The 13980-nt window shown below is 44.1% G+C and overlaps 1 protein-coding gene across 2 annotated transcripts in view; it reads right to left on the bottom strand.

Annotated features, from left to right (window-relative positions):
• LOC125435538 (WD repeat containing planar cell polarity effector) overlaps positions 1-13980 on the bottom strand; it is a 308331-nt gene that overhangs the window by 266214 nt on the left and 28137 nt on the right. The window contains exon 2 of one of the 2 annotated variants that reach the window (XM_048501743.1): positions 3380-3476. The exons of the other annotated variant lie outside the window; for it this stretch is intronic. The gene's annotated coding sequence lies outside the window, so the exon portion shown is untranslated. The remainder of the gene's footprint in view (positions 1-3379; positions 3477-13980) is intronic. 2 annotated transcript variants of the gene reach the window in all.

Here is a 13980-nt window from a genome sequence, read left to right as displayed (position 1 = left end):
GTAAAGTTTCCCCCCCAGACTATAATAATATTTTATTTATCATCTCTATCTTTGAACAGTATATACAAATATTACAAGCACGTGGATACTTACAGCACTTTTAGATCATCAAATAAATCTGAATTAAAAATGTGTAGCATCTGTTTGTCAACCAAAGGGTAGGGATACACTCTCTTTGCATCTGTGTGAGCTCCAAAGTACAATATGCAGATATGATGGCTTCACAGGAATATGACTCCCATCCGGGGGGCGGGGCAATGCACTCCTGGGAACACCATGCTGCCGTGTCGGTGGATTTGCCCTTCCCAAGGCACTTTCCCTGGTAGAGGAGTGATTCCCCCCAGAATGTGGCCACTGCTGCCCCCCAGTGATGGAACATGTCAGTGGATGCCATGTCAGCATCCCAGGACCCCTGCTGCCGCCAATGATGTAGCAGAGTGGCCTGGGGGCATGGTTAGGGGAGAAGCTGCCCTTAGTCGGCTCCCTCCTGGCCTTTGCTAGGGTTATACTGGTAGGTTGTGCTTTGAACTTAAGTCCACTGGGGCCATAGAGGCTCCTCAGCAGCGGGGAGCCTGTTTGACTTTTCCAGCCCCCCCCATGCCTCCAGGGAGCCTCTTTGGGAGCGGTGGCCAGGGGTGGAGGTGGTGCCACAGCCGGACACCCAGTTTGTGGATAGAAGAAGAAGAAGAGTTTGGATTTATATCCCCCCTTTCTCTCCTGTAGGAGACTCAAAGGGGTTTACAATCTCCTTGCCCTTCCCCCCTCACAACAAACATCCTGTGAGGTAGGTGGGGCTGAGAGAGCTCCGAGAAGCTGTGACTAGCCCAAGGTCACCCAGCTGGCGTGTGTGGGAGTGTACAGGCTAATCTGAATTCCCCAGATAAACCTCCACAGCTCAGGCGGCAGAACTGGGAATCAAACCCGGTTCCTCCAGATTAGATACACGAGCTCTTAACCTCCTACGCCACTACTGCTCCTATAGGGTTGCTATATATTCCTTGTGCTCATTTTTGACAGTAACATCCAATTTAAGGAACTCTCCCCTAAAAACCATTTCCTGGTACAACAACCTGTTGTATCATGGTACAAAAACAACTGAACAAAAAGTTAATTAAATGTTTAACTCATAAAAAAGCGAAAACTGAAATTTCGGACTTAAGCGAATTATGCTATTGAATAGTTGGTCAAAACAGGCAAGAAACAGAAGTGATGACTGTTGGAAGAAAAATTATTCTTATTCCACCAGTAGCCATTGTAGGGACAAAATATGTTCCCCAAATTTTGCCTTATTCTCAGTATGCAATAAATAGTCATTTTTTTTCATATATATGCAATTTGAGAAGCGGAGTAAAATTTTACACTGATTATAAGAAGTGAAGACATTCCCAAGAATATTCTTCCACCCTGAAGTAGTGCGTTCCCATTTCCAACAATATATTCTTTAGACAATGTTAATAATGCGGAATGTTTTCGGTTGTAATCAGACATTCGTTTGCTATGTTTTCTTGAAAGAATCACAAAACAGAAAATTTGACCAAGTATTTGTTTATGAGTAGCATCTCTCACTTTTTTTTTTTGGCTAGAAAACCAAGACATCTCAGAACTGTGAAAATTAGGTTTCCATTAGCATCTAGATTCTTTGTGGATATCCCTGGCAGTTATATTTGCAGCTTTGAAGTTTCCCCTAGGTCTGTCATTTGGTTAGGCTACTGATGGGGTGCCTGGGGAGCTTTGTCCTCTGGGATGCTATTTGGCTTTAATTCATCTCTGATTATAAGCAATTTATGCATTTTTATCTGTTTTATATGAACATCAAAGGAAACAGACACCTACTCTGCGATCCCCACAACAGACAAAGAAGATGGTTATGCGACTGTATTTACTGGTAGTGTAGATCCCCACGCTCACCTTTAGAGTCATCAAACACAGATATGCGTCTGGCTTACGAAAGAAGTATTCTATTATATGAATGGAACCGTCCAGACTTCACAACTATAGTCAGGCTAAATACAAATTATTTGTATATATCATTGCACTCTGGAATTTTTCAGAGCAGGACCCATTAAACTTTAACTGCTTTCAAATAAAAGTTTACCTATGTGCCTGTTTTACACTCCACATTCATAATGATTCGATGAAATTATAGCCATTAATTAGCACCCAACCATTCTTCTCTGTTTTAAATTAGATTCAAGGTATGCAGAAAATGATACCATTGTTCAAAATTACCAGAAAAAAATTCTGGTATGAGTGAATACACAGAAAACATATAACATATTTCATTCCCCCTGATCTGCCAGGCTACTTTGCACTGATAATACAACAAATATTTGAGTGTGTTCTAAGAAAACTGGCAATTTCAAGCTCACTACATAAAACAGCATTAGAAAGTAATTTCTCTGGAAATGGTTAGCTTATAAACTTGCCTGATACATGGAAGGGAGACCAAGGAACCTAATTTTTACTATGATTGGAACATACTAATTTCAATATTTCTTTCAGGGTGGAGTTTGAGTTTCTACCCATATGGTGGAGCCAGGTCACAGGCAAGTACCTTTCGCTAATCACTAGGTCTATGATCAACACAGAAGCATAGTTTGTTTCTCTTAACAGGAATCTCATGTGCCAATTTTAAAACTAGGAAGGTGACACCACTATTAAGAGAGGAAAAGATGCGGCAGCTGGTAAAAAGCTGAAGTAAATGATAGGAAAGGTGCACCTGCTTAATTGCACCGTGCTAAACAATTAATAATAGGCACAGGAACAAATAGAAGAAAATAAATAATGACCATGGTTATTTTGAAGTGTTTCCACAAAAGATTTACAAAAACTGAGTGCAGCATGCACTACGTCAAACAATACAACAAACCATTGCACTCAAGCTGATGTGAATTAAATATTCTTTACTATTATTTCAGTTTGTCGTCTTATTTCATTTCATATATCTTCATATTTCATACATAAATCCAAATTTTATCATTCATAATTCCTAAAGGATATCCATCCATATTTCATAATTCCAAACTCATAATTCATAGGAACCAAATTCTATTTTTCCGTCCTCCATACATTGGTCTATTTCATCATTATTCAGTTTTTGGCAGTCCACTTAAGTATCATATCTAAGCAAACAGAGGAAACGCTTTGCGCATAAGTCGCGTTTTTTGACTCCTTCTTCAGCAACATATGCTAATGTATCTAATTTTTATAGGTTTCCTACGGGTAATCTGAAAATAAATCCAGAAAGTTTGTACATCAGTCATTGTTTCTAGAACTATATCCCATCATACATATACATATACAGCTTCATTCATAAGGATGTCCAACTTCATTCATTAAAAAAACAATTTCATTCATAAATCTAAAGTCAGACACTTACAATCTCTCCTCAGAGCTGTCTTTCCCATCCTGCCTTTGGTGGTGTGTTTTCCACTCTATTCCAGTAATTGATCCCTATTTGGTGCTGCGCAGATGATCTGTAATTAGTAACACCTGTGATGACTCATAGGTGGCAGGCAAATTCCAATGCCTTATTCAAGCCCACCTTGTTAGTACAGAAAGTGTAAATTAACCTGTTTTCAGCCTGTAAAATTTTCTTGTCTATATTTACAAAGGGCACTATATCCTTGAAATGTTGCACTACATAGAAACAGAGGTCTGAGTCTGAATGTTTCATTTCTCGGAAATGGTCAACTAAGGGAGCATCTTCTTTACCCAACCGGATACAACTTCTGTGCTCGGAGATACACGTCTTAAGGGCGCGTACTATCTTCCCCACGTATAATTTTGGACAGGGGCACTGAATGACATAAACACAGTGTGTTGTTTCACAAGAAGTAAACGATTTTAACGACCACTTAATTCCATCTCTTGGAATCTCCAGACTATCTGTAGTCATAGAACGTCGACATTGGGAACATTTACCGCATGGAGAATGTCCTGGGTGTATGGGTAATGTATGTTGTTTCATTTGCAAGTCCGCTCTAATTATTTTTTTGTCTGATATTTTGTGTTTTTCGGAGTCCAATTAGTGGTGGTACTCTACAACCAGGGAGATCAGCCACTATATGCCAATGACGGAAAATACTCCTTTTTATGTCCGCAGCTAGATTGGTATACTCTAAGGACCAACATATCCTTGCCGTAGAGGTGGGGGGAACTTAACAGCGTTCCCCGATCTACCCTACTTACTCTATCCCATGCATGCTCTAAGAGGCTCACCGGATAACCCCTACTATAATAGTTGGTAACAATCCTCTGTGCCTCCCGTCTGAACTCGCTGCACTCTGTGCAATTTTGTTTTGCTCTTATCAACGCCGTGTACGGTAAATTCTGGCGTAGATGTTTTGGATGGAAGGACCTAAAATGTAGTGCCTTATTACAATCATTTATTTTTCGAAATTGCTTAAAAGCTATTTTTCGGTCCGCAGTTACATATATTGTGGTGTCTAAGTAGTTCATCTCAACCAGATCCGGCTGACCACTAAATGACAGGCTATTTTGAAGGCTATTAATCCATTCAAGAAATACACCAAATTCAAGAGGTGCCTTAAACATAAATAGTAAGTCATCAATATACCGTTTGTACACAAGTAAATTATCATAGAATGGATCATTTTCTACATTTAAAATATAGGTCAGTTCAAATTGTTCCATCTACAAGTTGGCAGCGGAAGGGGCGAAACTACTGCCCATACTGAGTCCAGTAGTTTGAAGATAAAATTCCTCCATGAACCTGAAATAACTGTTATCTAGAATTAATTCCACCAAATTAATAAGAAAATGTGTGGGTGGCAATTTGTTTCCTCTATGCCTTAGTCCCATGGTGGCGAACCTTTGGCACTCCAGATGTTATGGACTACAATTCCCATCAGCCCCTGCCAGCATGGCCAATTAAATCTTTGAACACATCGAATACACAGCTACGGAGAATCGCAGCTAGGAAACACTGAAGAATCAATTCTACAAATTATAATAATTAGATTTACACCCCTTTTTTTCTCTGTGAAGGAGACACAAGGTGGTTTACAAACTCCCTCCGTTCCTCTCCTTCTGAAACAACTGTGTCTAGACCAAGGTCACCCAGCAGGAATGTAGGAGTGGGGAAACAAATAACCAAAAAAAGAAGGGGAAAACACCTCACAGAAGCCATGAATCATTTCGAGGGAGTGAGTGTGGACAAACATTGTGATAAAGGGGAAGATCGAAATCTCTTGGAAATGTTTTAAGTGACTTCTGCCATAAGGACCTATATTTGCCAAGAGTGACACTATGTATGCCCTCTAAGCACACTAGCTTTCCATAGCTATTAAACATATGTTGACTACTTCTGAACAAGATAGCCAGATGGTTATATGACAGGACAGAGCCCAGAGATGATGCCCATACAACTCAACCTCAATTTGCAGTCGTAACTGAGTAGAGTTGGAATCCTTAACATGGCACCCGTGGACACCATGGCACCCATTGACATTTCTCCTGGCACCCACTGGGAGTTTTTTAAGTGGGCAGGACAAGGTGGGGCTTTGGTCCAGCATAGCTTCTGACTGGCTTGAAGATTTTTCAAAACATTGCTTCAGCAGCAGCTGCCACCACACCAGAAGACTCTTTCACTATGCAACTGGGGGTCAGCCGTAACAGCCATTTTATGGCTGGCTCCGCCTCCTGAGGCAGCCATTTTGCCGAGGCACCCACTGTGTCAGAATTCCAAAAATGCCACCAGTCTCGTAAAAGTTGAGCACTGCTGGAGTAGAATCATACCTTTAAAAGGTCACATTGGCAGAAATTATACATGTTCCAGTTATACAGCTGTTCCCGCAATATTGTTCCCCACATCCATTATCCCCAACTCTAGAAGAGAGAAGCGCATTCCACTCAATTCATTAAAAATTATACATGAAAAGCTTATTCTTCAAACATTTGACATGTATACTTAAATTAAAGGATTACCAAATTCCAGGTGACTGCCATCTTTCCCAAGGAAAAGGAAAATGGGCTTTCAGATTAAATGTATGTGTTATATATGTATACATATACGAATCACAGATTACATTCTTAATGTGACAGAGAACCTCAGGCTTTCATTCCCACTCGCAGCACAGAAAATTAGCTTTCTAGGAAAATCCAAGGCAAATTATAAGAAATTGAAGGCCACGGGGATAGAACTACCACAGGCACCAAATATGCAATTAGAAGACCCCTTTACATTTCAAATGGCAAAGAAACTGATGAGGTACTTTGGGAGTATGATGGAGGGAGCATTCCTGCCCAAATGAAGAACGATACAAAGAATTTTCACACTTCTTAGGGGGACTTTTAAACTACACTAAGAAGTAGGCTTCAGTCCATTCAAAGAACAAAGTTACTGCCAATAGTCTCCTTTCCTGTCCAGGTGTTACCAACACTCATGCCAAAGGAAAACTGAACTGGCATCAGATTACATAGAAGCAATCTTCTATGGCAATGTAGCAAGAGATGCTTCCTAGAAAAAAAAATAAAACCACAGCTTTTCTCATTTTGAATAGCGCAGTAATATCAGACATTAGTAAACAGAGAACAGGGCCCACCTTCCGTTAAAGTTAAGGGCGATACTCTGCCTCTGAAAACAAGGTATGTTGATGGTACTCCATTAATGCAAGAGGGACCAGTGGGCAATATTTGGGAGCAGGCCACAGATGTGGGACAGAATCCTGCACTTTACTGGGTGCTACTCTCATCCCCAAAGACATGATGTTATACCTGCAAAAACATGCAGGGTGAATAAAAACCCATTTGCAGGAACTGAGAAGAAGAAGAAGAAGAAGAAGAAGAAGAAGAAGAAGAAGAAGAAGAAGAAGAAGAAGAAGAAGAAGAAGAAGAAGAAGAAGAAGAAGAAGAAGAAGAAGAAGAGTTTTGGATTTATATCCCCCCTTTCTCTCCTGTAAAGAGACTCAAAGGGGCTTACAATCTCCTTGCCCTTCCCCCCTCACAACAAACACCCTGTGAGGTGGGTGGGGCTGAGAGAGCTCAGAAGAACTGTGACTAGCCCCAGGTCACCCAGCTGGCGTGTGTGGGAGTGCACAGGCTAATCTGAATTCCCCAGATAAGCCTCCACAGCTCAGGCGGCAGAGCTGGGAATCAAACCCGGTTCCTCCAGATTAGATATACGAGCTCTTAACCTCCTACGCCACTGCTGCTCTTAACCTCCTACGCCACTGAAGGCAAACATGTTTGAAGAAAGAGCAGACCATTCTTGAGATCAACGGCCCCACAAATGGAAGGGTAAATGGCATTTTTTTCTCCTCAAAGATATAGCAAGTGTGGGAAGAATGTCTTTTTGGATTTATTAACATACATAATAGCCCTTCAGGAGATTTTTGCTGTAAGCATGTCTATTTGAAGATAGATAGATTTGGGGGGACCTTCGGGACCTTTTATGATTGCAACTGAAGCAAAGATATTTCAGCTGACAACACAAAGATTGACTGCTCCGTGCATAAGGTGAAGGATTAAGAAAGTTAGTCAAAAGTCATTACACTGAGCTTACCGCAGTCACTGTCAGCTAAAGAATGTACGCTAGTAATAACTCAGATGTGCAGGATGCCTGGGGATATGAACTTGTTTTACTATTTCTCTTTCTCTGAGCAATCAGCATGACAAACAATTGCAACTTATTTTTCACTGTCGTCCAAGCGACCATGGTGTAAAAATGTGTGGCATATTGCGTTTAGACTCCTATGGAAACCTGCAGGTGTTCCAGAAATGCGTCCTCTCTGAAAATATAGAATTACAGATCGTTCGGAATGAAAGCAGCGTCACATGATTATCTGTGATTCTTTGTAGTGGTGCATAACAAATGAATCTGAGTTGGGGCCTGGCCTCTCTAAAAACACGTGGACGCCTGGTTGGATAGCTGAACCAGGCCCTTGATCCATTCGGGTCAGAAGAGTTATGCCTTCCCCATTGCGATTCCCCCCCATCCCGGTTCTGATATATTGCGGGTTGGCATAAGAAATTAAAGGGGAATTTGGGGGGGAATTTTTGAAGCAGCAGCAGACGACACACCAAGGCCAGCAAGTTTGCACCTTGAGGATGCTGCAACATTTGGTCCTTTCTTTGGATGCAGAGGTGGCTGTCCAAAGGTCCATTTCATTTGCCTAGTCCAGTGATGGCGAACCTTCCATATGTTTCATGGAAGCAGAATTGGGCGGGGGGGGATCTCACATAAAAAGTCATAGGGCAAAATGCTGTTATTTTCCCTTTGCCAGAATAATATTCTTTGATCACGGTAGGAGAGTGAAGGAGAAAACTATTAGAGCAGGGGTAGGGAACCTGCGGCTCTCCAGATGTTCAGGAACTACAATTCCCATCAGCCCCTACCAGCATGGCCAATTGGCCATGCTGGTAGGGGCTGGTGAGAATTGTAGTTCCTGAACATCTGGAGAGCCGCAGGTTCCCTACCCCTGTATTAGAGCAGTAAAAAGTTTAAAGTGATATGCTAGCTCCATTCAATTCAAAGAAGTTTTATTGCTACCCACAACTTGTGAAGAATTTTACTAAAGGGAAAATGAGAAATTATGCCAAAGGTTTGTGTTTCACAATGAACCTGCAGAGTAAGCTTTTCAGTAAAGCCAATATGCTTTGGTTCAGAATGTAAGAAGTGAAGTTGAGGGAGGGATGTATGCTTGTGAGATCAAATGGGTAAAAAAGCAGGGTAGATAAAAAGTAATTTTTAAAAAATTTAAAACAGATTTTTAAATTTTAAATTGAAATTTAAAAAAAACTAAAATGCTTTTTGAGGAACAATCTGTCTAAAGATAATTTTCTACTTTACATTACAGTCCAAAGATGTAATGTATTGCCATCAGCTCTTCTGGAGGGAAGATGTAAGAATACAGAACGTTCTAAAAGGGTTGGTTCTTGTGATCTGGTTACAGTTGAAACACTCTCTGTTTGTATGCCCTAAATATGATAAGATATGCATGAAATACATGAATTCCATTTTCCTGCAATGTTCTCAGTGGCAAGAGTGTTACAAGATACCCAACCTCCTGAACAGCTCTGATGTGCTCTTTTGTGAGACTGTTGCAAATTTTATACTGGAAATTAGTCATTTTAACTGTGTTTTTTAATCTTGTTTTACTTTGAAATTCTGTCCTGTTTTGTATGCTAATAAAGGCTAGTTGTTGTTGTTGTTGTTGTTACATTATAGTCCAAAGATTATTCATCGTGAAATGAGGATTCGTTTTTAATTATGTAGCAGGAGGCCGTCTATTCATACAATGTTTTAATTTTGGGACAACTGAATTCATTCACAATGCCATGCTCTTTCAGAGGTTTCTGTAGGATCATTTTGGGCCATTTTTCTTTCTAGAAGAAATTATTACAGATGCTTCGTTTTGCAATTCTCCAAATGTGAACATGTGCAGAGATTACATGCCTCTTCTTTCACAGCAAAAATGTTGCTAAATAAACATACAGTGTTGAGAAAAAGACCTTAAAGACCTCCCCCACAGCTTCTCAATGATGCAGTTATACTCTGTCTCAGAAAAAAGGGAGTCAATTGCTTTCAAGTCTTTCCCCTGTGTGTGCATGCACAAGTATGTGTGTTAAGCACTGCCGAGCAACCTTCCCTGTAGGGTGCATGCATGCGCAGTCACGCAGCCACCGTACTGATGCCATGCAGATAAGGGGCTGTCCACCAGTGGGAGCTCTCCCAGGTCGATTCCGCACTTGCGTTATCGACCTAAGTTCAAGCTGAGTTTGACCTAAGTGCTCCGCACAACCACTGGGATCGACGTGGTTTTGTACCAGCTTCGCCCCAGGTAACAGTCAAATTTCCGACTCCAGTTGGGGACTACTACTTTTTCAGGGAACCACGCTCAAACTCAGCTCGATTCCAGTAAAGTGCGGAATCTCTGATGCCAGGAGTCCCCCATTCAGCCAATCACAGCTGAGCGTTTCGGGCATGCGTACAGCTGGCCAATCAAAATACGCCACCTTCGTCCCTCCATTCCTGTGGCAGTTTTTTTTATAACATGTGTGGGGATAGATGGAACATGGCCGTAGAACAGCAGCCAATCGGAACGGAGCGGTGAAGAGGCACAGGATGATTCCGCCCTCCGAGCTGGGATCAAGCTGGTTGCAGTGGGGAACAACAATGGCTTCGACCTAGGTCAGTACCCTTCTCAGGGAACTGGGTCGAACCTATTTTACTCATGTGCAGAATCGCCCCCAGCATTGTTGAAGTTCCATGCGGCACTACAGAACGTTTAGAGGGACTATTGCTGTCAAGTCACTCGTGACTTATTGTTACCCCATGAACGAGTGACCTCCAAAACATCCTACCAAAGATTCAGCCCGGGCAGAGACAGTGGAGTGGTCAGCTCAAACCTTGCTAGATAGGACAAAGATCCAGTGGTGGCGAACCTATGGCACTCCAGATGTTATGGACTACAAATCCAATTGGACTACAAATCCAATTGGCCATGCTGGCAGGGGCTGATGGGATTTGTAGTCCATAACATCTGGAGTGCCATAGGTTCGCCACCACAATACTAGGCGGTGTGAGGGGCTAGGGGTCTGCAACCTGCATGGCCAATTGGGCTGATGGGATTTGTAGTCCATGACCATCTGGAGAGCCACAGGTTGCAGACCCCTGGGCTAGACTGTATATTCCTGGAAGTTTCAGGGAAAGTTTCTTTAACACACGAGGGGTGAGAAATACAGGAGATAAAACAATCTATTTTGGCAGGCCCATTTTGGCTGGCTACATCTGGAGAGAGGAATGTTCACACTTTAGTTCCATCTTTATGGGTGCTTTCGTCACGTGGAGCAGACGAAGGACTGGCTCCTAGACCAAGATGCCAACGTAGTGGGAAGCTTTTCGAAGACTGCAACTTTTAAGTTAAGGAGCCTGCTATAGAATAAGATCGGCTAGAATATAGAGAGTGCGGGGCAGGAAAATTGCATATTTACACCTGTCTTTTGTATATTTTCTTCAGTCACTGTGCATAGTACATGTGCGGACTTTTTCCTTTTAATACCTCCTTCACTACTACAGATATTCGCCTGGATCTTGTCAGATCTCAGAAGCTGAGCAGGATCGGCCCATGTATTTTGATGGGAGACCTCCAAGGAATACCAGTCATGAAGAAGAAGAAGAAGAAGGAGGAGGAGGAGGAGGAGGAGGAGGAGGAGTTTGGATTTATATCCCCCCCTTTCTCTCCTGCAGGAGACTCAAAGGGGCTGACAATCTCCTTGCCCTGCCCCCCTCACAACAAACGCCCTGTGAGGTAGGTGGGGCTGAGAGAGCTCCGAAAAGCTGTGACTAGCCCAAGGTCACCCAGCTGGCATGTGTGGGAGTGTACAGGCTAATCTGAATTCCCCAGATAAGCCTCCACAGCTCAGGCGGCAGAGCTGGGGATCAAACCTGGTTCCTCCAGATTAGATACACAAGCTCTTAACCTCCTACGCCACAGCTGCTCCTAACTCTGGTGACTCAGACAATGGCAAACCACCTCCAAGCATCTCTTGCCTTGAAAACTCTACAGCAGGGGTCCCCAAACTACGGCCCGGGGGCCAAATGTGGCCCCCTGAAGGCATTTATCTGGCCCGCCAGGCATGGCGGCAATGGCTCCATTCATGTGCAGTGGGGGCTCGAGGGGGAGGAGGAACCAGCCCCAACGGCAGTTGATGTGGGGCGTGGGTCTGGCGGTGCAGGAGGATTTCCCACTGGGTTGTTGTGCTTGCAGTCGCTTGTCTGCCTTCAGGCCACCCACAACCCGAGAATGGGGCTACCCACCTCTGCCCCTGCCAACAAGGCCAGCTGAAAGCAAACAGGGTGATCCCCACCCCCCACCCTGTGGGACGGGCTGGTAGGCGGCTTTGACTGTTGGGTCTGCTGGAGGGAAAACAGAGCTCTGGATATACCCGCGGCCTTCAGGGTCTGCCAGATCGGCTCCCTTGGGCTCCTGGGCTCCTTTCTCCCCAACCAGCCTATGCAACAAGGCAATACCCACAGGTCTGCTCTTTTTCTGTGACTGGAGTTGCTGCTTTCTAAACATTGCTGATCACAGGCAGAAGACACATTTGTGGATCCTACCTCTATGTAAGAGTAGCCAACCTCTAGGGGAGGCCTGGAGATGTCCCAGAATTACAGCTGACCTCCAGGTGACAGAGATCAATTCCTAGAGAAAATGACTACTTTGGGCGGTGGGCTCCCCACCCCAAACCCTGCCTTTCTCAGATTGCATCCCCAAATCTCCATGAATTTTCTGACCCAGAGTTGGAAACCTTACATGTGGCAACGCCTGCTCCGCCCTTCCCTCTCGCTACTCCATGTGTTGCTCTCAGGCTTTCTGTTCTGCCCCACTCCCGTTGGCATCAGCCAGGCTGGTGAATCGCTCGCTGGCTGCTAGGGAGGAAAGAACCCAGGAAGATACCTGATCCTGGGTTAGATTGAATGCTTCATTGGGAAAGTTCTGCTTTTTTTTTTTTTACAGGGGAAGGTATTCCACAGCCTCCCCAACAATATTTGGAGCCCACCCTGTACTTGACATACTTTGGTCACTGTTCTAAAAATAGACCATGACAGAAAGGCTGAAAGGTGAAATCAAATATTTTAAAATCATTTGTGCATAGGAATTTGTTCATAGTTTTTTTAGTCCGGCCCTCCAACAGTCTGAGGGACAGTGAACTGGCCCCCGGTTTAAAAAGTTTGGGGACCCCTGCTCTACAGGGTTCCCCATGGTCAGCTGCAACTTGATAGCAAAAGAAAAAACTGACGCTAGTAGTTGTTCTCCATACCACATAAACCTCTACCACTGAAACCTGATATTTAAAATGGGTGCCAGGACAAGGGAAGTAGAGAGAGTGCCTAAACTACTAAGTCCCCGGCAATGCGCAAGTGTGGTAAACTCCCCACAGGATGAGCTGCTGGGTATCTGGAGACAAAGACATCAGGCCGAGCCTTAGAACTGCAGCACAGGGTGGAAAGCTGGAAGCGCTGGTCCCCTTGGCGAGTACTTCCGAAAACAACCCATGTGGTGGCAGTGTACCAAAGAGTCGGAGTGAACCTCGGCTAAGGGTTGAGTGAGCTGGAAGCGCAGCACATCATTGGTCAGAGAGTCAGGGAAATTGCTGGTTGCACAGACAACTCGGAGGACTAGCCGGAGCACCTCTTGAAGATCAGCAAGATCATTCCACTACTACGTGATATTGTAAAGGATTCAATGGTGTTGATGAGAGGGGCAGCCGCCTGGCCTTTGACTCACATCTCCCCACAGCCGGCGATGGGCCAGCCATTCTCCACGGTGGAGACCTTATCTCTGGGGAGATGAGACCTCCGTTACCATGAGAATGCGGGAGGGGGGATGGGATGGACAGAGTTATAACCTGTGTTTCTGGCCGTGAGATCTCTTATTCCTGCCAATTTCTGCGTGTACTTGAGCTTTCTTAAGATGTCTGAATAAACGGTCTTTTACACCAAAAGAGCCACATTATTCTGCTTCTATGGAATTCCTTACATTGTGGCTTGAGAATCTAACTAATTCATCTATATTCCTAGTGCAGTGGACCTCTGGTGCCTCGGCATGGAGAGGTTGGATGTTTCTGGGGAAGGTGCGGTAGCTCCCCAAAGAGGGTCTTCCGCCAGTCCTTTCCCTTCTGGATCTGGAGGAACCGGCGGGAGAAAGGGTCACCGCTGGTGACTTCCTTTCCGATCCCCTCAAATGTCAGCACGCGAGTCTTCCTTTACTCCCGTTGGAGCGAGAGGGACGCTGTAAGACTCGACCATAGGGGACGCCAAGAGTCGCTTTGGGAAACTTGTCTATGGATCCCGGCCTGTGGATCCAGGATATCTACCTGCTTCTCGTGTGGATTACAGAGCCTCAGATGCAACTCTGTCACCCGGAGGAGCCGGGCCTGACCACCTTTCATGCGGCAACCCAGGAGTCCATATTGAGCGATTCCTGGACTCGTGATTTTGGTGATGCTCCCCAA

The sequence above is a fragment of the Sphaerodactylus townsendi genome, linkage group LG01, assembly GCF_021028975.2.
Source record: "Sphaerodactylus townsendi isolate TG3544 linkage group LG01, MPM_Stown_v2.3, whole genome shotgun sequence".
Lineage (NCBI taxonomy): Eukaryota > Metazoa > Chordata > Lepidosauria > Squamata > Sphaerodactylidae > Sphaerodactylus > Sphaerodactylus townsendi.
Note: the sequence above shows the minus strand (reverse complement) of the source record. Positions and strands in the feature narration are given on the sequence as shown.